General features: G+C 37.8%; 1 protein-coding gene across 3 annotated transcripts in view; it reads left to right on the top strand.

Moving 5' to 3' along the window:
* Nucleotides 1–27,186, top strand: part of PDZD2 (PDZ domain containing 2) — a 2,738,687-nt gene that overhangs the window by 1,643,556 nt on the left and 1,067,945 nt on the right. The gene's annotated exons all lie outside the window — the stretch shown is intronic.

Here is a 27,186-nt window from a genome sequence, read left to right as displayed (position 1 = left end):
TGACAAGACTTTGGAGCAGCTAGAAGTAACATCATTTAAATAGTTAATCCTATGTCTGGATGGATCCTTCAGCTTTCAGCAACATATCCAGATGACTAAAGCTAAAATAAATTCATTTTGGTACCCACAATTGCCCAACTCCTCTCCCCAGAAAGAACAGCAGTCATAGTAAACTGAATAAGGAAAAATAATGTTACTACTACTTCACCTAGAGTATGGCCATCCAAGTACTGCAGATTTTTCAGAAAGGAACCTCTCCTATCTGCAAACACCAAGTAATATTTGTAGATTTGCAACCTTCTCTTCTCCAAGAGAACACCAGTTTCACCTTCATAAAGCAAATTTGCTACCAGTTCTTCAAGATCTACTCTATTGATGGATCCCTTAGTCTACAAACTCATAAACATAGAACATCTCCGCCTTATTCACTAGCATACTTTCCAAATGAGGCACCTCCGACAGTCTCAGATTCCAGTCCTCTTCATTGCCCATTCTTCACTGCCCCTATAACTAGCTCCATACTACAGATCATGCTTTCTTAGCACTAGTCTCCAAAATACAGCAATCACTCCCTAGTGATTTAAATGCTATCCTCCACTAAAGTTCAAACCAAAGTAAAAAATATATATGTTTTCAAAGGAGAGCTCAAAGCAAATGCTTCTAAAACAGGAGTGTCACTTAGATGCCCTTACACTCTTAATCCTCATTTTATTTTCAACTGTTTAGTTTCTCAGCTGAACCTCTTACAACTTTTCACCGTTTACTGTCCCATTTCTAGTACTCTTCATCAGCCTTTCCTGCCTTCTCCTCCACCTTCTCTCTTAACTATTGACTCCTTAAACCTATGGCTTCCTTCTTCCCTTCCTTTCCTCCTCTGTTGTCATTTCCTACTCTTTCCTTCAAAGGGGATAAACCTTTTCCCTCCATTATAAGTATTATAAATAGTACAAACTACGTTCTCCTAGAAGGATTGAACCTCTCCACCATTAAGTATTGTATATAGTTTTTCATTGTATGTACATATTATTTTCTGCAGCATTCCATGGTTTTCATTCTGCTGTAGTGGTTGCACTGGCAACAATTTGATATTTAGTTTTTAATTGTATTTCCAGGTTGAACCTGAAAAAGATTGCCTTGAATCAGTAGTCTGCAGCAGTTGAGAAATAAATATAAACCCTGTAACACTTACTGACAAATAATTTAATTGCAAATCCCATAATCTGATGCTGTTAAATCCTTGCTGGTATAGAGTTCTCAAGTACTGCATAGTAAAGTTGTGGTTTAATAATGAAGCATTTTTTCACTGTCAAAGTATAAGTTCTGAAACAGGTACTAAACACTGCATTCTGCCCTTATTGTCCTTGATTTGCATATCCATCTCACCGATTTCCTGACAGGCTTTCTACCTCCCCTTGCTTTTTGCAGTGGCATAACATTTATTTGTAACAATGTTAACCATGCTAGTTATCATGAGCCGGAGGCTGCTTACCACAAGAGACCAGGGAGAAAAATCTCCACAATGTAAGCCTTGAAACATTTTAAAATGTGTGCAGGCATTAAGCTTCAACTTTAGACCAGGGTCCTGGGTATAATTTCCTCATTCTTTACTTCTAAACTGGGATTCAGAAAAAAATCGATACACACGTAAACTGCAACTGCTAAAAGTTGCAGTTTATGTTATCTCAGGAAATTTGATTCGCAGACATGTTTAGCTTTAATGAAAAAGAGCTCATTATTGACTAATTTGGATGTCCCTGAATCAAACATAAGCACCGCCAGTACTAAACAGCAGTTTTTGGCAATACTTAACACAGGCAGCCCAGGCATCATGGCACAGGAACTGCCCTCAGACATTTCCCCTGACACTTACGGGCATGCACATACATCCCCACAGACATTCAATCGACATGACACATCCCCTCAGTCAAATGCAGTTACGGACATACTTACTCATTTTTCCACACACACACACACACACACACACACACACACACACACACACACACACACACACACACACACACCGAAGAAGGGAAGTTTAATGAGCTCTAGCAAATGGGATACTAGGTCACACTAGCAATCATTGCTGTAGCCAAATGTAAGCGGAGCTCTAGACTACATAAAAAGGAGACTGTGCTTAGAAAAGAAAGAAAGGGAAAAAACACGCAACCTCTCTACAAAACTATAGTCATAGGAAACTTGTAGTAATATGCCTGGGTCTGGGGATTGTGCTTCAGAAAATACACACAAATCCTTGAAAGTTAAAAAGTAGAGTATTTAGAATGGTGCAGCAGTTAACAGTCCTTCCAGGTACAGATTACAGGCAGTTGATCATACCTCTGAAGTGTACTTAATTATGAGGAGCATTCCTCAGTTTGAGTCTTAAAATGTCCATGTTCCTCATTGTTCCACATTGAAAGGGTCTGTCAAACATTCAGTGTTAAGAATATTTTTAACTGATATCTATGGTAAATAATACCGTATCATATTAGTCTAAAGTATCACATTTTAAAAATCCTGTGAGCTTCCTAGTTGCAGCTGTTAATAAACTATTAGTAAGTGTTCCACAGTTTGCCCATTTGTTCTTCATTATGAGCGGTAAACTATTAGTAAGTGTTCCACAGTTTGCCCATTTGTTCTTCATTATGAGCGGTAGTGTTCTACAGTTTGTCCATTTGTTCTTCATTATGCGAGTTAGTGTTCCACAGTTTGTCCATTTATTCTTCATTATGAGATGTCTTGTTCCACAATTTGCCCATTTGTTGTACCTTATGAGAGGTAGTGTTCCACAATTTGTCCATTTAGTCCACATTATGAAAGGTAGTATTCCACAGATTGCCCATTATTTCCTCATTATGAGAGGTAGTATTCCACAGTTTGTCCATTTCCTCTACATTATGAGAGGTAGTCGTCCACAGTTTGCCCATTTGTTCTTCATTATGAGAGGTAGTATTCCACAGTTTGCCCATTTGTTCCACATTATGAGAGGTATTGTTCCACATTCTGGAGATGGAAGTTTAAGAGCTATGCAGTTGATGTGTACATAACTCAGAGCGAAGAGAGACAGATGTTCAGGTAGTGACTGGTGCTAACAATTACGCTATTGTAGCCACCTCCAGTTAATGACCCAGGCACACACTTCCCTGCGAAAACAAGCTGTAAGGCTATGTCTGCACCTATGTATGCTGATCTTATAGCATACCTTTAGAAATACTTATTATGCTAGTCCTCTATAAACCATAACCTGTATAATTATATATATATATATATATATATATATATATATATATATATATATACATACAAAATAGGAGTGCTAGAGATGGTCAGTCTTGTGTTTGGCCAACAGCTGTGCTGTCGACTGAATCTGATTGACTAAACTTTATTTTTATTTTTTATTTATATGTCTTTTGGTATCTTGAAACTCCAACTGAGACAACTGCCCATTATCAGTGGAGGTCCAGGGAGAAAAGATCTAAAACAGATTAAAAAATATTTCAATAATATATTTTTTAAGATCTTTATTGAATTATCACTTATGACAAAGGCAATCATACATTTATATAAATAAAAATGAACTATATTGACATATTCTTGGTTACAAACACTATACATCACATATAGTCTTCTGTATAGTCATTGTCAATTGAACATTACATAACTCACTCAATTACTTCCTTCCCTTAAACCTTATTCTGCCTCCAAAACATTATTTTGCATATATTGTTACCCCAATTCCATTTTTTCTATGTAATTTGCTCCTACCCTTTTTTAAAGATTCCACTTCTAGTTCTTTTATCTCAGTTACTATATTCACTACTTCTAATACAGTTGGTTTAGACTTTGTTTTCCATTTTCTAGTAATTGCTTTTGTGTCAGCCACCAGAATTAGAAAGCCTTACTATGTACAGACAATTTGGATCCTGTGTCACAGCTCAAAAAATAATTTCCTTAGTTACATGAATTTGCTCTCCCAGTATTTCTGCCAGAGTAATCTGTAGGAAAATGTTAGTCTTCCAACTCATAACATTCCCAAAAATATGTTCCCAATTATTTCTTTCTTCCCCATCACACTTCCAACATTTGCAATCCACCTGAGCAAAAATTCTTTGCAGCCTATTTGAGGTATAAAATACCTACGTAAACACCACCAAGCAAAAATCCTAAATCTTCTAGACTCTGTCATTTAAACAATACTTAATGAGTAATTATGTACAAGGTGAGGAAAGATCCACAACAGATTACAATGAGTTGAAGAGTAGTCATATACAGGGGAAGAAACACCCTGCAACAGATTAAATGTTTCACAATGATTTGGGGAAAATGTTCCACCAACATACACAAAAATATTTCACAATAGCTGATAAGTCCTTATATATAGGGGGAGAAAAGCCCCACAACAGAGAAGGCTTGTTACAACAGATTGAGGTGTGTCTTATATACCAGGAGATGAGCCCCACTACAGATTGAAATACTTTTACAGAATATTGCTAGGAAAAATTGTGTCCAAGAATAAAATATGCACTGCAGGTTTGCAGTACTGGATAACCTATGTTGAATAAAGTAATGTATAATTATTCAAAATATTGACTATATTTCTACTAGTATACAAGGGATGATAAATAATAGAGTATTCTGATGCCAAAATAGAGAAATGAGCAAATGAGGAAAAATTAAGGACATGGAGACAAACAGAGAGTAGATTAGTATTGGAGAGATGAAAATGTTATGAAAGGATAGTAGAGTGAAAATAAATAGTAGCAGGTGTACACTACTGGGGTGAAGTGTTAGAAGAGCATACATTAGTAATATTACGCTACTGGGGTGAAGTGTTAGAAGAGCATACATTAGTAATATTACGTTACTGTGGAGAAGTGTTAGAGCATACATTAGTAATATTACGCTACTGGGGCAAAGTGTTAGAAGAGCAAACATTAGTAATATTACGCTACTAGGGTGAAGTGTTAGAAGAGCATGCATTAGTAATATTACGCTACTGGGGTGAAGTGTTAGAAGAGCATACATTTGTAATATTATGCTACTGGGGTGAAGTGTTAGAAGTGCATACATTTGTAATGTTATGCTACTGGGGTGAAGTGTTAGAAGGCCATACATTAGTAATATTATGCTACTGGGGTGAAGTGTTAGAAGAGCATACATTAGTAATATGGTATCATTAAAGTGCGAGCTTCTTTTGATGTTAGACCATTACTACCTGCAAAAATAAGGAGGTGTTAATGAATTTAGAGTGTGAAAAGTATAGTTATAGTAAGTAGGGGCTCATGCATCTGTTCTGTGGGATGTGCAGGTACAAGTCTAGGTGTCAGATATGTATTTAGGTTTTTCTTGAAACTGGAAAGGTTGCTAGTATGTTTAAGGGATAGATGCTATAATAATAACAGGAGTGGCTACATGGCTGAAATACAGAGTTTCCTTCTGACAGGTGTGGCTTGTAGGTAGTGAGCAGCATTTTGATTTCAGATCCAAGTGGCCTAGCAGACCTGTACATATGCAATAAGTCTAGTTGGGCTTTGCTTTATTCTGGTTTGTATATTCATTTGTGCACTAGGAGTAATTAAGTATAAGGGAATTGCTTGGGTAATTCAAGGCTGTTTTAGGGCTAAGCAGTGATGAGTTATGTTTGGTGAGCTAATGGCAAATTTTATTATTTTATTATGGCACTGGTTTAGTTTACTTTAGATGGAAGCGTGAATGTTAAACAGTACTTGGGAGAAATGCATTAAAATGGAAAGTAGGAGTTTCCTGAATGAGTCAGTTAAGTAGCTATTTTGTTCTGTAGAGTGTCCTTAATCTTTTGGTGAGTTTTTGATAACCTTTTGCACATATAAGTCAAATTTCATGTTATCATCAATTGTCATTCCTGTAAGTTTGATATGTGGGATGACTTGTGCAGGAGTATTATCACAGGCTGTTGTTGAGAAAGTTTGTTTGACATGTATAAGGGCTTTTGGGTGGTATAATAGCAGCTTTGTTTTTTTTTTTTTGTTTGGATTGAGTAGAAACTGAGAGTTATTGAACTAGCTTTCAACTGATGAAAATGACTCGGTTGATGAATTTCTGAGTAATTTGGTTACTGGCAGAACAGATTAATGTGGAGTCATCTCCTTATTGTATGAGGGATGACTTTTGTAGAGGGGTTATCAGCCACTGTTATTGAGAAATTTTGTTTGATGAAAATGACTCTTGCTTGAGGTGTTGTAGAGTAATTATGTTAGAAGCAGAACAGATTAATGTGAAGTCATCTGCTTATTGTATGAGATATGCCTGTCGTTTGTCGGAGTGTAGGCTGTTGGTAAATATATTGAAAAGCAGTGGCCTTACTATGGAACATTGAGAAACACTTGTTTTGATGGGAAGGAAGGATGAATAAGACTTAATCCATCCAAGCAGACTGGAGTCTATTGGAAAGGTAGATGGAGAACCAGTTGGTGGTGGTGTTTGATAGGCCAAGTGAAGCGAATTGTTTTAGAAGTAGGCTATGGGAAATTGTATCACTGGATGGGACAGATCCATAAATGGGACAGATCCATAAACGTGGCAGAAACCAGTTAGTCTTTGCCTCTGGCTAGTTTAATAGTGTTGGTGAAGTTTAGGAGAGCTGTGATAGTGCTATGCATGGTGGGTAATGAAGTTGTTTGTAAGTGAGCCATTCATTGATTTGAAAATCCTTGAAAAATGCATTTCCAAAGAGGGGAGAGAATGGCAATGTGTCTAAAGATGGATATATCAGTGGAGTTACCTCCCTAGCGAAGTGGGATGATGTGAGATTTTTTTTCCATATGGCTGGGACATGCGAGTTCTGAACAGATCTGTTTATGAGAATGGATAGTGAAAGGGAACTTGAGCTGGATACTGTCTTCAGGAAATCACCAAGAATTTCATTTGGAGCTAGTCTAAAGTATTTCATGATTGTTGTGGTGGATACTGGTTGAAAGGTGAAAACATGAGCATTAATGGAAATGGGAGTGAGTCTGAGTCAGATATAGTCATATTATTAAAGGAGGTCATTTTTTTTGAGTTGGTTGTGAAGTAGTTTAGTAATGCCAGAGATAAAGTGATAATTGAAAGCATGAGCTGTTTCATCTGTTGAGCAGTGAGGGTTGGGGTTTGATTGCCCAGTTGAGCCAGAGAGTAATATTTTAGATATGATGGCCCCAACTTTTCTAAAATGTTTGTTCTTATAGCATCTATTCTGCAAATTGCAGTAATATAATTTCTTGTCAAGTTTGATCTGGCATTTGTCTTTATTTTGTATGTATTAATATCTCTGATATTTATTATTGAGCAGTGCCTTCCAGGCTTTATCTTTATTCCTATTAATTTACTAGTAGTAGGAGTAAGCCAAAAAGCAGGGTTATTTTGCAATTCTTTAAGCCTAAGGGGGGGTTCATGCTGTTTAGTTGTTCCATAAATATGACATTTTGTAGATGTACAAAAGTTAGTTATTTTCACTCACCTCCTCCTAGCTTCCAATCACTCTGTGAACATACAATATCCCTTCCCCTAAACAGTTATCCTAACCATCCCTCTGTCCTCCTTTGCTTACCTTCCTCCACACTGATTGATTGTTTTTTCACCATCCTGTTTGTTACTTCTTTCGGGTCTACCTGCTCTGTTTGCCCTGCGGGCTCACTCCGCTCCCTTACCCCCAATTCCCACCCACCCCCAGGATCTCTACATTTATACTTGTGTAACCACTCCCATCTCTCATACAGCCCATTCAAATCTTTTTCTAAATCTCCTCCCACACCAAAAGTATTAAAAAGGCTATACTCTCCCACTAAGTCCCGGATACACACTTAAACTATAACCCAGCAACCTAAACTAAGCTCAAACTAAAATATACCCCATCACCCATATTTAAAAACAACCATGTCCCTCAAAACTCAATCCATCCTTATACAAATACTTATGCTAACAACCCACAACTACCTAAGCTACGCAACGCCAACCTACAAATTTAAAACACAACACCCAGATCCGTACCACTACATCTATTCTCAATAACGACAGACAGGACTCCATCTATATATCTCCTTGTCTCTTTCCCCTCAACACATATATGCTCTTTCCCTATAGAGTCCTGACCAAATGTAACTGCAAACTATTTCAGCCAAATACCCACAAATATCTCTCACTGCATCAGCCGACGCTACCTCGGACAATATCTCTCCCAAACTTATATCTCTATCCTCCTCTCTGGAGACATCCACTCTAACCCTGACCCCTCTTCCTGTTCAGATCCAACTCCTCTACCCCATTCCTATCAGCCAACTGGTAAATCCCTTCACTTTACTGTGCTAAATGCTCAAAGCCTTTGTAATAAAATCTCAAGCCTACAAGCGTGCCTCCTACATAATCAACCAGACATTCTCTCTATCTCAAAAACCTGGCTTAAGCCCCGCATAAAAGATTCTGAGATGCTTCCACCTAACTACCATACACTAAGAAATGACAGAACTCCTAGAAAAGGTGGTGGGGTTGCAATGTTATACTCTGCCTCCCTCCTTGTCACTCACCACACCAAACCCCTCCCTAGTTTTGGTAAAGCAGAACTGATACATGACCTATTACACCTAAACAAGCATAAACTCATATTTGTCCTCTCCCTCTATACCCCCCTGGTGATAACATCTCAACCCACGAAGACATTCTATCCTGGGTCTCCTCTAATATCACTCATGAAACCATAATCCTGGGTGATGTAAACATAAACTGGGATACAATCCTAGCTCCCACAAACTCACTTAACATTAACTTATATAATTTCACCCAGTTAATCTCACCACCATACCCACAAAAAACTTTACCAATGGAAGTATCTTAGACTAGATCTTAGTATCCCATCCTCACAATTTCTCTGACGGTGGTATTCTTCCAGACCCACTAGCTGACCACTTCCCCACATTCGCTCACCATTTCCCCTCTTCGGTCCAACTTACCCATTCCTATATTACCACTCGCTGCCTAAAAAACTTCAACTCAGATACTTTCACATATACCCTAAAAACCACACACTGGAACCCTCTAAACACCCTTTCACTAGACACGGCCCTTACCTACTTTAACACCACTTTTATAAACCTACTAAACTCATTTGCCCCACTAAAAGCTAAGCGGATCAAGAGTAATCCAGTCCCATGGTTAACTAAAAACACTTTAACTACCATGCGACTCTGTGACAGAACCTGGGCACGTTTTCAAAAAAATGAAACCATCACCATCCTCACCAAATATAAAAGCCTACGTAACAAAGTTAAAAAACTCATTGCTACTGATTGCAGATCATACTTTACCACCCTCCAAACACAGTACCAATCCCAAACTTTTTTGGAAAGAAATCTCATCTCTCCTCAACCCAGGCAGAACTGAAAACCCATGTCCTAACTTAAATGCATCTGATATGGACTTAGCAAACCAATTTAACACCTTTTTCATAAATACCATCAACAAACTAACATCAACTTTCACTAATAACTCAGTAACTCATCCCCAGCCCACCTCTCCCTCTCCAAGCACCTCAACTCCACAACCCCCACCTTTTACTATCAATCCCATTTCTATTTGTACCATCAAAAAACTTCTCCTTAAAATAAAACCAGGCTCAAATGCCTCCAATGAAATCCCCTCCTACTTTTTAAAATCAGCTTCTGAAGAAATTGCCCTCCCTATTAGCATACTTATTAATTGTTCCATCTCAGAGAGTCACGTCCCCCAACTCTGGAAGAAAGCTTTCATTATACCTCTCCACAAAGGCGGTAACAATAATGACATTTAAACCTTCGGCCAATCGCTATCCTGTCCCCTATTTCTAAATTACTTGAAAAGTGTGTACATAAACAACTTCTACCCTATCTTAGCAATAACCAACTTCTAACCCCCACACAACATGGTTTTTGACCAGGTCATAGCACCTCCACAGCCCTCCTCTCCTTCCTTGAAACAATCAATAAAGCCCGTGACTCCGGTCACTTCGTATCCTCTCTACTCCTCGACCTCTCCAAGGCATTCAGTACTATTTCTCATACCCTACTCCTTACCAAACTCACTAAACTAAACCTTTCCCCTTCCACCATCCAGTGGTTCTCAAGCTACCTCACAAATAGACAACAAGCAGTAAAATGGAATAAGGCCTCCTCACCCTTCCTCAACACACCTACAGGCATCCCTCAAGGTTCCATTCTTGGGCCCCCTATTATTCAACATATTCATTAATGATTTCCATCAAGCCATCCCTAATTCCACCATTATTCAATATGCGCATGACTCTATTATAATCTCTTCCTCCCCCTCCCTCACAAATCTCACACATCTCACTCAAGCTGCATTCACTGCAACTGAGCAATGGATGCTTAAAACCCATCTGGCTCTAAATGCTTCCAAAACCAAACTTATGCTTTTCAGCCCCACCAAAAACTCTCATCTTGACAAACTGTCATTCATAATTACCAGCAAAAACAACTCTCCCCTTGAAATGGTCTCTGACTCAAAATTATTAGGAATAGTCATTGATGACCAGTTAAAATTCTATAAGCATCTACTAATCAACATAAAAAAAACCCATAAAAACTAGGTATGCTTTACCACCATAGCCGTTTCATCTCTCCCTCCACTAGAATCACACTAGCTAATAAAAACCTTATCCCATCCCTGTTATATGGGGCAACTATCTTTACCAATCTGCAATCCTCCCTTAAAATAAAACTTGCAACTTGCTATAACAAAATATCTAAGTTTGCTGCCAGTCACAAATCCTCTTCCCACCACTGTTAATTCCCTTCACCAACTAAGCTGGCTAGAGCTACCCAATTTCCACACTTACACCCAACTTATCCAAGCCCATAAACTCATCCATAAACCATATCTCTGCCCCTCCCTAGCTAATACCGTTGAAATGTGCATACTGAATCGACACTTGAGATCCAATTCCCAAAACCTAATTAAACTTCATAAACCCTCACGTCCAGCTGGGAACCACCTGCTATCCTTCTCCCTAGCATGCCTCTGGAACTCTCTTCCTTCTTCCATCCACACTATCTCCTGCCTTTCCTCATTCAAAGCCTCATTACACTCACATCTTGCCTCTCAATGGATATGCTCCTGCTCCTATCCTACCTAAGTTTCACACAAATAGAAAATTAAATGGTAGCCATATAGAAAACATATTAAGTACACTTAGAAGAATATAGTTCCACAAAAGTAATAAACGCAAGTTGTACGCCCTGTACTGTAATTAACTTGGAATACATTAACTAATACAACTGTAAAAGTATAACAATATATCCACAAAAATATAACTTCACTTCACCCATAATGCCATTGTTTTTTTCTCGATGAAATGCTATTCTCCTGCTTTTTCACATGTCCAAACCTTTAAAGTGTCGCTCTTATTTTCTGAGTCTGTACTCTTGTGTGTCAACCTGACTGTAGAAATTGTACTTTTCTACTTCACCATTTCAGATAATGAATGCTTCTAAATCTAATGTCCGCCTACTACTTTATTTTAGAAAATGAATGGTTTTAAATTTAATGTCCTCCTACTACTTTATTTTATAAATTGTACTGTCGACGCATTCTAATTTTAGTAATTGTATAGTTAATTTCAAGTGGAGTCGTTCTTATTTTAGAAATTGTATAATTCATTTCAATGTTTCTCCTCATACGTCTGTACTTTCTAAACCAAAATGTTTTTTATTTTTTTTTTAATTTTTTTTTCTATGTAAAACTCACTGTAATTTAATTTGTCTTGGAGCTTTTTTCCTCAGGACTCCATTGAAAACGGGTTCCCTGGCCCAATGGACTATCCTGGTAAAACAACTGCAAATAAATAAATAAATATCTTATTAAAATAGACAACAGCATCATCTTCTAGTGATAAACGTTTTAAGATGCTCCAGTTGTGAAATGTTAAACAGAACTGTGTTAAAGTAGTTTGTGTTGCAAGAGGATTTATGTGTGTTCCCTGGAAGATGTATGGCATTCTCTTGTGGCATATACGGGCAGATGGTCACCAAGTGTGCTTTCTAAGGTGCCATAGAAGCTTGTATTGTTAGGGTAACTTGTTAATAACCAGTCCATTGTGGTAGTTTTACCATTTTTCAGGTTGATTCTGGTAGGATCAATGATAAGTTGGGAGAAATGTTAACCTCACCTAGTATAATTGTCTCTGTGTGTATTGAAAGATAGCCAGGACAGGATGTCCTCCAATGTGCTGTAATTGTCTCCAGGTGGGACAATAAGGACTGCCATACATATTGTTGCATGTGCATTTCATTTTAGGTTAGTTACAAGTAGTTCAGCATTGTGGAAGCATTGTGGTAGATGGGGAAAGGTGACTGATTTATGCTACTGTGGTACAAGTGAAGAGCAAAAAAGTCACTTCACTGTAATAAGCTGATCACTAGATTGTAAATCCTCTTATTACAATTAGATCTATGTACCCCCCAAGCACTCTTCAATTGCAGAGCCAAAAAAAAATGGACATTGCTGCTACTGGCAAACCAACCAGGTGGCCAGATGCACGACACCCCCCCCCCACTCCTGCCCCACTCATTAAAGATCCTATTTCTGTGCCCTGCTTCCAACTCTCGTATGGTATAACATATCTTATTATAAAAAAAATAAGAAAAAGACAGTTGATACCTAGCCTACATGGGCCACTACTGCTCTCATGTTTTAGGTAAAAAAAAAATTCTTCTTTTTAAACTGTAGCAAACTGCTGCTACAGTTTAGACCACACACAGAGTACTACAGAGCTCAGGTTTTACAGCAAATACATTACCACCTTTTACAATCCAGTATTACATTAAAGAAACATCAGGACTGGCTGATCATGCACCCTAAGACTTTGCGCCCAGGGCAGTTGCCTCTCTTGTCCCGCATAGCTATGCTACTGCTAAGGTGCATTATTGTTGCTTTTTTGTTTAATCTATCAGCTCTAAGGATGCAAAAGTCAAAGGAGAAGGGTTTCTGTGTTACTGATGTTAGGTTTTAGCTAAGATTCTGTTATTGCTAATATGTCAGGGGATTTTTTTTACATTGATTCTGAGGTTCATATGGAATAGTTTGATTTTTTTTTTGTTGTTGCTATTTTTTATTTTGTGGGGAGAGGAACTTCAGTTATCAGTAGGGGATGATTTATTACATGTGGAGTGGCGTCTGAGAGGGTCCAAAGTTGTGGTGAATGTCAGCTGCTTCTAGTAGATTGAGATTCAGTAATAGAGTTGTGTAGCTGTGTTTTTTTTTTTTTTTTTTTGTGGAACAGCTGGTGGTAGTACCTCTGAACCTTTTTTGAGGTATACAGTATTTTCAGTTTACTGAGATTTGTGTACATTATTTATTTTAAGTGGGGACCTATCATGAGTTGGATGGATGCAGAGTTATTGTAATTATGTGTGTTTTGGTAATAGGTAAATTTGTCAGGGAAATGGTTGACAGGCATGCAAGATAGCACAATTCTCAGGTTTGGGGAATGTGCCCTCTTCCTGATTTTGTGTTATCTCGGAGTAAGTATATAATTAGCAGGGGTGTGGAGGCATGCCTTCACACATGGGGTCCCCCTGCAAAAATCAACGTTTTTTGATATTTTCTTTTTGATACATTTTGCATGCATTGAGGTTGTTTCTCAGCATGTGCATGTTGGTGTTTTTATGTGGTTGATGGTTTTGCAGCTGACTTCCTAGTTATTCAGTTATCTCTAGTACACTCATATATATGTATATATTTATATAGACAGTTAGATAATGCAGAGGTTAAGGTTGAGAGCTTTAGCTCCTGTGGTACTGGGTTTGATTTCCTCAGCCCTCATTTGCCTTCAGTGTGACTGTGAGTAAATTACATAAACAGACATTTCACCCAAGTCACCCCTAAAAAGGGATTGTGTGTCCAGTGGGCCTACCTTGTAAACAAATAGTATTACTATTGTTACTATATAAATATGTGTGTGTGTGTGTCTGAATACACACACACACACATATATATTATTTATTTTATTATTTTATCATTTTATTTGACATTTGTTGATCGGGTTAGTCCAAATGAGCTGTCGCCCTTTTTCAGATGAGACCCGGGGAGAAAGACTTCATATTTAATAACATATGTAAAGTATAGTACAAATATTTCAAAAGCAGGTTTGTAGTTAACAGTTTATAAAGTCAAGGCACCAGGGTAATATATGAAGATATACAGTCATTATCAAAAACACAGTAACAAAATGTAATAATAACATCGCAACACAGAGAAGGAAATGACTGAAAGCATTGGCCTCTTGATTTGTAGTTAAAAAAGTGAAGAAAATAAGCATATTTGAGTATAATGTTAGAATAAGTATTCTAAGCTATTTACAGATGAATAAGGATGAGAGGAAAACGGGGAGAGGAGGGAAAGAGGCAGGTGAGGCGGAAAGGGTAGACAGTTAAGGAGGGTGTGTGCACTGGCAGATCCAATTACTTCTTAGACAGTGTTTAGTTGCAGTTTTGCAATTGTTTTGGTTGCTTAATATTTCTAATAGTCAGGGGGAGTTTATTCCAAGCAAGGGCTGGGGAGAAGCTATAGAGGTTTTTTTTCCAATTTTATTTTTTTTGTTTGTAAATTTGCAGTAAATTTTGGTCAGAGCTATGGAGAGTATATGTAGTATGTATACACACGCATATATATATATATATATATATATATATATATATATATATATATATATATAAAACCAAAAGAAGCCAACCAGTGCTGCAAGTCCACAGTCACCTGATAAAAAGCACTGCTACTGCATATGGATTCAAAACACCATTCGTTTATTGTTAAAATCTCCAGGTATATCCTTAAAAAACAGTTGATTGAGCGCTTTCTTCCCTCTAGAGCAGGGATTTCATCAGAATCAATCTTTTTCCCTCCAAAATTTCCCCTTAAATAGTAAATTACGTCATAAAGAACTGATGACTCATCCTATTAACGTTACTAAAAATCTTTTAAAATTACAAAATATTCAATGTAAAAATAGTCAATGCAAAGTACATATCCTAAAAATACTTATAAATATATAAAATATGAATAAATGTGTCTAAACATTTTATATGTGTATATATACACATTTCTCTATGAAACTTTATTTCATTAATTCCACTTTTTTATATAACAAAGGCTTAATAGAAATAATTCCTTTTAGCCCAGGGACTTGGCTTGCTTGCAACATAATTTGCCATCTTAGCTCTCTCTCTTCTATATAGCTTCTAAAATTGCCCCCTCTGGGGTTTTTTAACACCTTCTCTAAGATGGCAAATTCAAAACCTAAAAAACCAGAGCAATTTGTAGAATGTTTACACAAAGCATTATTTAAATTTTTAGTAAGTATTTGGTAAGTGTGCTCATAAATCCTGTCCCTTAAACGTCTTTCTGTCTTACCGACATAAAAACTAGGGCAGGTTTTGCACAAAGCCAAGTAAATCACACCTATAGTTTGACAATTACCCCTTTCAAACCTTATTTCTGTCCTTAGAATATTGTTTAGGGTGATATTCTCCTTGGTAAAAATATATTGACACTGAGAGCAATTCCCCCAGTTGTCATGTACAATTTTCTCTACCTCATGTGCTTTACTTCCAAAGGGAATGACCATGGATTTTTCAAAGTCCTTATTTTCTTCATGTCCTTTGTTTGTGTCTTCACTCATATTATATGGATTACCTAAAAGGGGCTTATATTTCTTTCCCCATTCTTCCCTTACGTACTTAACATAATCATAGGTTCATAGGTTCATACTAGGCTATCTGCCCTAGGGCATTTATAAGCCTAGCCAGAATGTGTTTGGCTTTCGCCACCCATTTTAAATTTATTTTGCTATGCCCTTTTTCGAGGTTAGTATACTGTGCCTCTGTCTAACAGTGACACAGAAGTGATACCCGGGGTAAACCTATGATCTCCCATCCACTCATCAAGATTCCTCTTGAAGACAGTCAATGAGGGACTCTGCCTAACCTGGACTGGGATTTTATTCCAGAGTGAAGGGAGCCTCTGGGTTATGAATCTGTCCCTCCAGCATGTCCTATTTATTTCAGTGCTGAGGTTCAAGTCTCTCGAGCACGTAGCTCGATGGGATTTGGATTTTCTGAGGTGCAGCATGTCCATTAATTCCGGGTTGGACATGGCTTTATACATCAGGCACAGATCGCCTCTGAACAGGCGGTATGCCACTGAGTAGAGCTGGAGTTTCTTTAACCGGGCAGCATATGGCATCTGTTTGAGCCCTTTGATCCTCTTGGTGAGGTACTTTTGGGGTCTTTCCAGTTGCTGCAGGTGTCTGGTAAGGTACATCCTAAAAGGGGCATTGTACTCAATTATGGGCCTGATGAGGGATGAGTAAAGAGGCACGATGACCTCCCTTGATCTAGATGTGAATCCCTTCATGATTAGGTGGGCTATATAAAATGTTTTTCTAACCACTTTGGCCACGTGGTTGTCAAATGAGAGATTGCTATCAACTTGGGTCCCCAGGTCCCTAATTACTTCTTCTGTACTTAATGGATTACCACCTATGTGGTAATTTGTGGGCACTTTGTTTTTGCCAAAGGGGATGACTATACACTTTTTGGCATTTAGCTTGAGGCCATGGCTCTGGCACCAGTTGTCTGTTTCTATGAGGCCCTTTTGGAGGATGCTTGTGTCAGCTGGAGAGTCGATTATGGCGCCCAGTTTGCAGTCATCTGCAAACTTGGTCAGCCACAGTCCTTCCGTGTTGGCCTGTACCTCCAAGAAATATATACCGAACAAGAGAGGTCCCAGGACTGAGCCTTGTGGGACACCACTTGTAACTGGTTTGGAGTCTGACATGGCTCCAGCAATTCTAACCATGTGGGTTCTGTCCTTGAGCCAGTTTGCAATCCATCTAGTGACATAGGGGTTTATATTTAAGCTGGTGAGCTTATCTATAATGCCCAAGTGGGTATTGTATCGAAGGCTTTTGCGAGGTCCAGGTAGGCTGTGTGGACCACCTTCCCCTCGTCAATGGCCTTGGTGACTGTTTCAAAGAAATCAACCAGGTTTAAGAGGCAGGATCTGCCCTTAACAAAGCCGAACTGGGTAGGATCCAGTGTCTGTAGGTCCCCAATATCTTTATTTATGAGGTCCATGATGATCCTTTCCATAGCTTTGCAGACCAAGCTAGTCAGGCTTATGGGGCGATAGTTTCCAGGATCCGTTGAGGCACCACCTTTACGGAGAGGGACCACTGTTGCTGTACGCCACTCTTTGGGCACATATCCTGTAGTAAGGCTGAGATTGAACAGTAGTTTTATGTTTGGGATTAGCTCTTCTTGGAGTTCATGTAGGATGCAGCCTGGGACACCGTCTGGTCCCATTGATGCTGTGTTTTTTGCTTTGGGGAGGGCGGCTCTTACCTGAGCATCTGAGATGTCAGGGGCAGCACCTCTTGATATTTATATTCCGTTATCTCTAGTCCACTCGTATATATGTATATATTTATATTCCGTTATCTCTAGTCCACTCGTATATATGTATATATTTATATTCCGTTATCTCTAGTCCACTCGTATATATATATTTATATTCAGTTATCTCTAGTCCACTCGTATATATGTATATATTTATATTCAGTTATCTCTAGTCCACTCGTATATATGTATATATTTATATTCAGTTATCTCTAGTCCACTGTGATATTTGTAATATATGTATATATTTATATTCAGTTATCTCTAGTACACTAGTATATATGTATATATTTATATTCAGTTATCTCTAGTACACTCATATATATGTATATATTTATATTCAGTTATCTCTAGTACACTCGTATATATGTATATATTTATATTCAGTTATCTCTAGTACACTCGTATATATGTATATATTTATATTCAGTTATCTCTAGTACACTCGTATATATGTATATATTTATATTCAGTTATCTCTAGTACACTCATATATATGTATATATTTATATTCAGTTATCTCTAGTACACTCATATATATGTATATATTTATATTCAGTTATCTCTAGTACACTCATATATATGTATATATTTATATTCAGTTATCTCTAGTACACTCGTATATGTATATATATATATGTATATATTTATATTCAGTTATCTCTAGTACATCAGATATATGTATATATTTATATTCAGTTATCTCTAGTACATATATATGTATATATTTATATTCAGTTATCTCTAGTACACATATATATGTATATATTTATATTCAGTTATCTCTAGTTCACTCATATATATGTATATATTTATATTCAGTTATCTCTAGTACACTCATATATATATATATATTTATATTCAGTTATCTCTCCTTTCTATATATTTATATATTATGTATATTCGTATATACCCATGTATATATTTATATTCAGTTATCTGTAGTACACTCATATATATGTATATATTTATATTCAGTTATCTCTAGTACACTCATATATATATGTATATATTTATATTCAGTTATCTCTAGTACACTCGTGTATATATGTATATATTTATATTCAGTTATCTCTAGTATACTCGTATATATGTATATATTTATATTCAGTTATCTCTAGTACACTCGTATATATGTATATATTTATATTCAGTTATCTCTAGTACATATATATGTATATATTTATATTCAGTTATCTCTAGTACATATATATGTATATATTTATATTTAGTTATCTCTAGTGCATATATATATATATTTATATAGACAGTTGGATAATGCAGAGGTTAAGGTTGAGAGCTTTAGCTCCTGTGGTACTGGGTTTGATTTCCTCAGCCCTCATTTGCCTTCAGTGTGACTGTGAGTAAATTACATAAACAGACATTTCACCCAAGTTACCCCTAAAAAGGGATTGTGTGTCCAGTGGGCCTACCTTGTAAACAAATAGTATTACTATTGTTACTATATACATATGTGTGTGTGTGTCTCTGAATCCACACACACACACACACACACACACACACACACATATATTATTTATTTTATTATTTTATCATTTTATTTGACATTTGTTGATCGGGTTAGTCCAAATGAGCTGTTGCCCTTTTTCAGATGAGACCCGGGGAGAAAGACTTCATATTTAATAACATATGTAAAGTACAGTACAAATATTTCAAAAGCAGGTTTGTAGTTAACAGTTTATAAAGTCAAGGCACCAGGGTAATATATGAAGATATACAGTCATTATCAAAAACACAGTAACAAAATGTAATAATAACATCGCAACACAGAGAAGGAAATGACTGAAAGCATTGGCCTCTTGATTTGTAGTTAAAAAAGTGAAGAAAATAATCATATTTGAGTATAATGTTAGAATAAGTTTTCTAAGCTATTTACAGATGAATAAGGATGAGAGGAAAATGGGAAGAGGAGGGAAAGAGGCAGGTGAGGCGGAAAGGGTAGACAGTTAAGGAGGGTGTGTGCTTTGGCAGATCCAATTACTTCTTAGACAGTGTTTAGTTGCAGTTTTGCAATTGTTTTGCTTGCTTAATATTTCTAATAGTCAGGGGAGTTTATTCCAAGCAAGGGCTGGGGAGAAGATATAGAGTTTTTTTTCCCAATGTTATTTTTTTGTTTGTAAATTTGCAGTAAATTTTGGTCAGAGCTATGGAGAGTTATATGTAGTATGTATACACATATATATATATATATATATATATATATATATATATATATATATATATATATATATTTATATATATATATATATATAAAACCAAAAGAAGCCAACCAGTGCTACAAGTCCACAGTCACCTGATAAAAAGCACTGCTACTGCATATGGATTCAAAACACCATTCGTTTATTGTTAAAATCTCCAGGTATATCCTTAAAAAACAGTTGATTGAGCGCTTTCTTCTCTCTAGAGCAGGGATTTCATCAGAATCAATCTTTTTCCCTCCAAAATTTCCCCTTAAATAGTAAATTACGTCATAAAGAACTGATAACTCATCCTATTAACATTACTAAAAATCTTTTAAAATTACAAAATATTCAATGTAAAAATAGTCAATGCAAAGTACATATCCTAAAAATACTTATAAATATATAAAATATGAATAAATGTGTCTAAACATTTTATTATCTGCACTTTTTAAAAAAAAAAAATACAGTATTTAATTTGATTTAAACTGTGGTGAAGGAATTTTAACTGAACTGGCAGTTTTTCTGCTCTTCAGTTATTCCCACCCACCCACCCTCCCTGGTTTTGTCTTGGTGTTAATCTTAGTGGCCTTGAAACTGCCCGCCCCTCAGCCTGCCTCTGGGCTCATCTCATTTGCTCACTCAACTGAGTGCAGTGAGATCACATTCTGATTTCAGGCACTCCTACTGTGTACAAAGAGAGCATCTGGGAAACAGACAAAAAAAAAAATTAAGCTTATTTCCTGCCTTTCCTGTTAAGTGGTATAGACTATTTGTAGGCTTCTGAGCCCCCAAGCCCTTCTGTGTTTGAGGGAAGCCTTCTAGCTTGTTTTTTTCTTATAACTAGCCAGTTTTCTAGTTTCAGCTCTCAAATCTGTTTCTTTGATCTCAGCACTTGTTCAGATAAAAAAAAAAAAAAAAAAAAAAAAAAATTTCATCTGCTTTTACTGTACTTGTGTTTCTACCTACTTCATTTTACTTTTGCATCATCTTAAAAATACTCAATTGTATTTATTACTGCTTGGTGTAACTCATTCTAAGCCTTTGGTTTAAACACTTGGGCTTCGGACCAGTTGTTTTGCACTGAGAGGGTTTGTGGTCTGCACTGTTGTGGCAGAACAGGTAGCTTACATCCTTCTAGGTTGGGAACTGCTGATTGAGGGCTCAGTGTCTGTTATTCTAAAAGTGTATTAATTCTGGTTTAAGCACGTGGGCTTTCAGGCCAGTTATTTTACATTAAGAGGGTTCGTGGTCTGCACTCTTGTGGGAGGAGAGGCTGGACTCTGCCCTTCTGAGCTGGGAATTTCTGGTTAAAGGCTTATAGTGCATGCATATCTGAACTGCTTCTTACTGAAGTTGGTGCGCCTTGTTTGCTGTGGCATAGACTGGATTCGAGCCTGCTGGATCTAGCGTTGTTTGTGTAACTTGAGCACTAATCCAGACATTCTCTAAAGTATTCAATTGTATTTATTACTGCTTGGTTGTAACTTGATTAAAGTGTAGCTATCATTCTAAGTCTTTTGGATTAAGCACTTGGGCTTCAGACCAGTTGTTTTACATTAGGAAGGTTTGTGGCAAGCACTGTGGTGGGAGGACAGGTAGCTTTCATCCTTCTAAGTTGGGAACTGCTGATTGAGAGCCCAGTGTCCAAGTGTATTAGTTCTGGTTTAGGCACTTGGGCTTCAGGCCAGTTATTTTACATTAAGAAGGTTCGTGGTCTGCACTCTTGTGGGAGAAGAGGCTGGACTCTGCCCTTCTGAGCTGGGAATTTCTGGTTAAAGGTTTATAGTGCCTGAATATTTGAACTGTATCTTACTGAAATTGGTACACCTTGTTGGCTCTAGCATAGACTAGATCCAGGCCTGCTGAATCTAGCTTTGTTTATATGCTTGTTGTTTGTTTGCTTGTTATTTCCGTGGAAGCTAATTCCACCTAATACACGGCTTCTCAGCTTCTGTGGATCACTAGTGATATCTGCATTGCTTACTGTACTTATTTCCTTGTTTCACTTGAAAGAAAGTTACTGTTTGTCGTTTTGCATTTAGTTACTTGTAACACATTGCACTCAAGTTACCTGGCACTTGCTCACTAAAGCAATTATATAAGTCAGCACTAAAAATTAAAAGCACTACACCCTCACTCCCCACTGGCCCTTGTTTTCAATTATTAAGGAATTCCCAATATTATTCTAGCATGTCCAAAGGTCAGTTGTCAATCGTACCTCGGGTCGAGCTGGTGAATCTGGGAATCTTGAGGCAATGTTATAACTGCCTCATGTACACAGACAACCCTCTCCTCCTCCCACATAACACAAATACTTGTAGAGATGCAGCTATTTAGCCAAACTGGAGGCTGAGCTCTCTCAACTCAGGACTGGCAAGACCAGACAGGAGGAAAAGGCAACTACACACACCACAAAACCAGCCTCACATAATGCTACCACACCACTGAATCAAACACATAAACACACAAAGACATACTCGGAGGCTCTGAGTAAAAATTTACCTAAACAGCAGAGGCCTCCAAAGCAGACACCCAAACAACTGCTACCTCAAGACACCCCACAAGCAACACATAAACCACAAAAGCAGTGTGCAAAGCAGTCACAGCCCTTAAGCCAAATACAACACCAAACATACTTGTCATAGGTGACTCCATAGTCAGACACACTGGCGTCCCACTCACCAGGCTGAACAAGGAGAGGGTCACAGTAAGCTGCCTATCGGGCGCTAGAATCCGCCACATAACACAAGCACTCGGGTCACTCCATGGCAAGTACAAATATGACACAGTCATTTTCCATGCTGGTGTGAACGACCTGAGACGTACCTCCCTGGACTACATGAAAAGAGACATAGAGGAGCTCTCTGATTATGTAGCCCAGGCAGGTATGACCCTAACCCTGAGCAGTATCCTTCCTTCACCAAGAATGATGCCACAATATAGAGACAAGATGATCAGCTTTAACAATTGGCTTAATGTCTGGTGTCATTCAAAGGGAATCCAGTGTCTGTGAGGCAGAGCACCTCGCTGGCTCTGTTCAAGAGAAATCTTGACCTGTGGATGGGAGATCGTAGGTTTACCCCGGGAATCATCTCTGTGTCACTGCTGGACAGAGGCACAACAAACTAATGGGTACAGTATTTTTTCATATAAGGGGTGGCGTAAGCCACAAAAATTCGGGCTAGGCTTATAAATGCCTGGGCAGATAGCCTAGTATAAACTTATGAACCTATATGTGTATGTATACACATTTCTCTATGAAACTTTATTTCATTAATTCCACTTTTTTATATAACAAAGGCTTAATCGAAATAATTCCTTTTAGCCCAGGGACTTGGCTTGCTTGCAACATATTTTGCCATCTTAGCTCTCTCTCTTCTATATAGCTTCTAAAATTGCCCCCTCTGGGGTTTTTTAACACCTTCTCTAAGATGGCAAATTCAAAACCTAAAAAAACAGAGCAATTTGTAGAATGTTTACACAAAGCATTATTTAAATTTTTAGTAAGTATTTGGTAAGTGTGCTCATAAATCCTGTCCCTTAAACGTCTTTCTGTCTTACCGACATAAAAACTAGGGCAGGTTTTGCACAAAGCCAAGTAAATCACACCTATAGTTTGACAATTACCCCTTTCAAACCTTATTTCTGTCCTTAGAATATTGTTTAGGGTGATATTCTCCTTGGTAAAAATATATTGACACTGAGAGCAATTCCCACATTTAGAAGTACCATACCTTTTCTTAGTTTTAAATTCACTTTCAAAACATTTTTTCAGGTTAGGTCCAACTCTATAAACAAAATTTGATTTATTACCCACTACTGTCCATAGCTTCAAGTTATTTCTCAACATAGCCCAGTTGTCATGTACAATTTTCTCTACCTCATGTGCTTTACTTCCAAAGGGAATGACCATGGATTTTTCAAAGTCCTTATTTTCTTCATGTCCTTTGTTTGTGTCTTCACTCATGTTATATGGGTTACCTAAAAGGGGCTTATATTTCTTTCCCCATTCTTCCCTTACGTACTTAACATAATCATAGGTTCATAGGTTCATACTAGGCTATCTGCCCTAGGGCATTTATAAGCCTAGCCAGAATGTGTTTGGCTTTCACCACCCATTTTAAATTTATTTTGCTATGCCCTTTTTCGAGGTTAGTATACTGTGCCTCTGTCTAACAGTGACACAGAAGTGATACCCGGGGTAAACCTACGATCTCCCATCCACTCATCAAGATTCCTCTTGAAGACAGTCAATGAGGGACTCTGCCTAACCTGGACTGGGATTTTATTCCAGAGTGAAGGGAGCCTCTGGGTTATGAATCTGTCCCTCCAGCATGTCCTATTTATTTCAGTGCTGAGGTTCAAGTCTCGAGCACGTAGCTCGATGGGATTTGGATTTTCTGAGGTGCAGCATGTCCATTAATTCGGGTTGGACATGGCTTTATACGTCAGGCACAGATCGCCTCTGAACAGGCGGTATGCCACTGAGTAGAGCTGGAGTTTCTTTAACCGGGCAGCATATGGCATCTGTTTGAGCCCTTTGATCCTCTTGGTGAGGTACTTTTGGGGTCTTTCCAGTTGCTGCAGGTGTCTGGTAAGGTACATCCCAAAAGGGGCATTGTACTCAATTATGGGCCTGATGAGAGATGAGTAAAGAGGCACGATGACCTCCCCTGATCTAGATGGGAATCCCTTCATGATTAGGTGGGCTATATAAAATGTTTTTCAAACCACTTTGGCCACGTGGTTGTCAAATGAGAGATTGCTATCAACTTGGGTCCCCAGGTCCCTAATTACTTCTTCTGTACTTAATGGATTACCACCTATGTGGTAATTTGTGGGCACTTTGATTTGCCAAAGGGGATGACTAAACACTTTTTGGCATTTAGCTTGAGGCCATGGCTCTGGCACCAGTTGTCTGTTTCTATGAGGCCCTTTTGGAGGATGCTTGTGTCGGCTGGAGAGTCGATTATGGCGCCCAGTTTGCAGTCATCTGCAAACTTGGTCAGCCACAGTCTTTCCATGTTGGCCTGTACCTCCGAGAAATATATACCGAACAAGAGAGGTCCCAGGACTGAGCCTTGTGGGACACCACTTGTAACTGGTTTGGAGTCTGACATGGCTCCAGCAATTCTAACCATGTGGGTTCTGTCCTTGAGCCAGTTTGCAATCCATCTAATGACATAGGGGTTTATATTTAAGCTGGTGAGCTTATCTATAATGCCAGTGGGGTATTGTATCGAAGGCTTTGCGAGGTCCAGGTAGGCTGTGTGGACCACCTTCCCTCGTTAATGGCCTTGGTGACTGTTTCAAAGAAATCAACCAGGTTTAAGAGGCAGGATCTGCCCTTAACAAAGCCGAACTGGGTAGGATCCAGTGTCTGCAGGTCCCCAATATCTTTATTTATGAGGTCCATGATGATCCTTTCCATAGCTTTGCAGACCAAGCTAGTCAGGCTTATGGGGTGATAGTTTCCAGGATCCGTTGAGGCACCACCTTTATGGAGAGGGACCACTGTTGCTGTACGCCACTCTTTGGGCACATATCCTGTAGTAAGGCTGAGATTGAACAGTAGTTTTATGTTTGGGTTTAGCTCTTCTTGGAGTTCATGTAGGATGCAGCCTGGGACACCGTCTGGTCCCATTGATGCTGTGTTTTTTGCTTTGGAGAGGGCGGCTCTTACCTGTGCATCTGAGATGTCAGGGGGCAGCACTCTGCTGGGATAGATATTTGCCCCTTTGGTGGGGGGGGGGGGTTTGCGCTGAACCTTTCAACTAGGATGTTGGCAATGTCTGTGGGTTCGGTGTATTTTTTGTCATTTTTTACTAATTCTGAGCATATCTGGGAATTACCACCCAGGTTCCTAACATAACTAAAGAAAGCCTTGTGATTATCCTTAGTGTCCTGTGCAATTTTTCTCTCGAAGCTGGCCTTAGACAATTTTATGAGTGCCCGTAGTTTTTTGCTAATACTAATCAGAGATGCCTTCCCTTTTTGGGATTTTGCTCTATCATTTAGTAGCTTCCTCCTTCTATTGTATAGTTTGTTTATGGCTGGGGTTCACCAGACAGGACATCTGCCTTTGGAGGATTGGGTCTTGGTTTTATTTGGGATCGCATGATCCATGCATTCCTGAAGGTGTTCATAGAATGCGTTTATAAAGGATTCTGTGGTCTGGGCTGTATTTTCCACAGGCCCGGGGGCTTTGAAGGATTCCACCTCGGTTTTGAGGAGTGTGAAATTTGCTTTAGAGAAGTTTTTCACTGTGGTTTTAATGTTTTTAGTGGGATACCCTCTTTCCTTAAATAGTCTAGCTACTATCGCTAATTCTTCATCAATGTCTTCCTCATTAGATGTCATTCTTGCTATCCTAATGAGTTGGCCTTTCACAATACTGTTTTTTTTGTTTTGTAGGGTGATTACTGGAATAATGCAGGTATGAGTTACTAAAGAGTGGTTTTCTATAAACCTTAGATTTAAATGACCCTTTGTCGTTTTGAATATTTACATCTAAATAATTTGTACCATTCTCTTTATATTCGTACGTGAATCTTAAAAATTCTGTACTATCATTAAAGTGTTTCATCATTTCTTGAATCTTAAGCTTCGGACCCTTCCATAAAATAAAGATATCGTCTAAAAATCTAACATATAGTTTCACACTTACCAAATACTTACTAAAAATGTAAATAATGCTTTGTGTAAACATTCTACAAATTGCTCTGTTTTTTTAGGTTTTGAATTTGCCATATTAGAGAAGGTGTTAAAAAACCCCAGAGGGGGCAATTTTAGAAGCTATATAGAAGAGAGGGAGCTAAGATGGCAAATTATGTTGCAAGCAAGCCAAGTCTCTGGGCTGAATTAAGTTATTTCTATTAAGCCTTTGTTATATAAAAAAGTGGAATTAATGAAATAAAGTTTCATAGAGAAATGTATATACATACACAAATAAAATGTTTAGACACATTTATTCATATTTTATATATTTATATTTATAAGTATTTTTAGGATATGTACTTTGCATTGACTATTTTTACATTGAATATTTTGTAATTTTAAAAGATTTTTAGTAATGTTAATATGATGAGTCATCAGTTCTTTATGACGTAATTTACTATTTAAGGGGAAATTTTGGAGGGAAAAAGATTGATTCTGATGAAATCCCTGCTTTAGAGGGAAGAAAGCGCTCAATCAACTGTTTTTAAGGATATACCTGGAGATTTTAACAGTAAATGAATGGGGTTTTGAATCCATATGCAGTAGCAGTGCTTTTTATCGGGTGATATATATATATATATATATATATATATATATATATATATATATATATATATATATATATATATATATATATGTGTGTGTGTGTGTGTGTGTGTGTAAAATGATGAGAATCCCTTTAAGAAGTATTTAACTATGTGGCCTAATTTTCTTAATGACTGCTGTTGCATCTGGTCTGGATCTTTGGAGACATGGAAGGAATTTTCACCTATTTGAATTCTAATATTTTTGGTTTGGTATTTCTG

This window comes from Protopterus annectens, chromosome 1.part1, assembly GCF_019279795.1.
Source record: "Protopterus annectens isolate FY-2018-M chromosome 1.part1, PAN1.0, whole genome shotgun sequence".
Taxonomy (NCBI): Eukaryota; Metazoa; Chordata; order Ceratodontiformes; family Protopteridae; genus Protopterus; species Protopterus annectens.
Note: the sequence above shows the minus strand (reverse complement) of the source record. Positions and strands in the feature narration are given on the sequence as shown.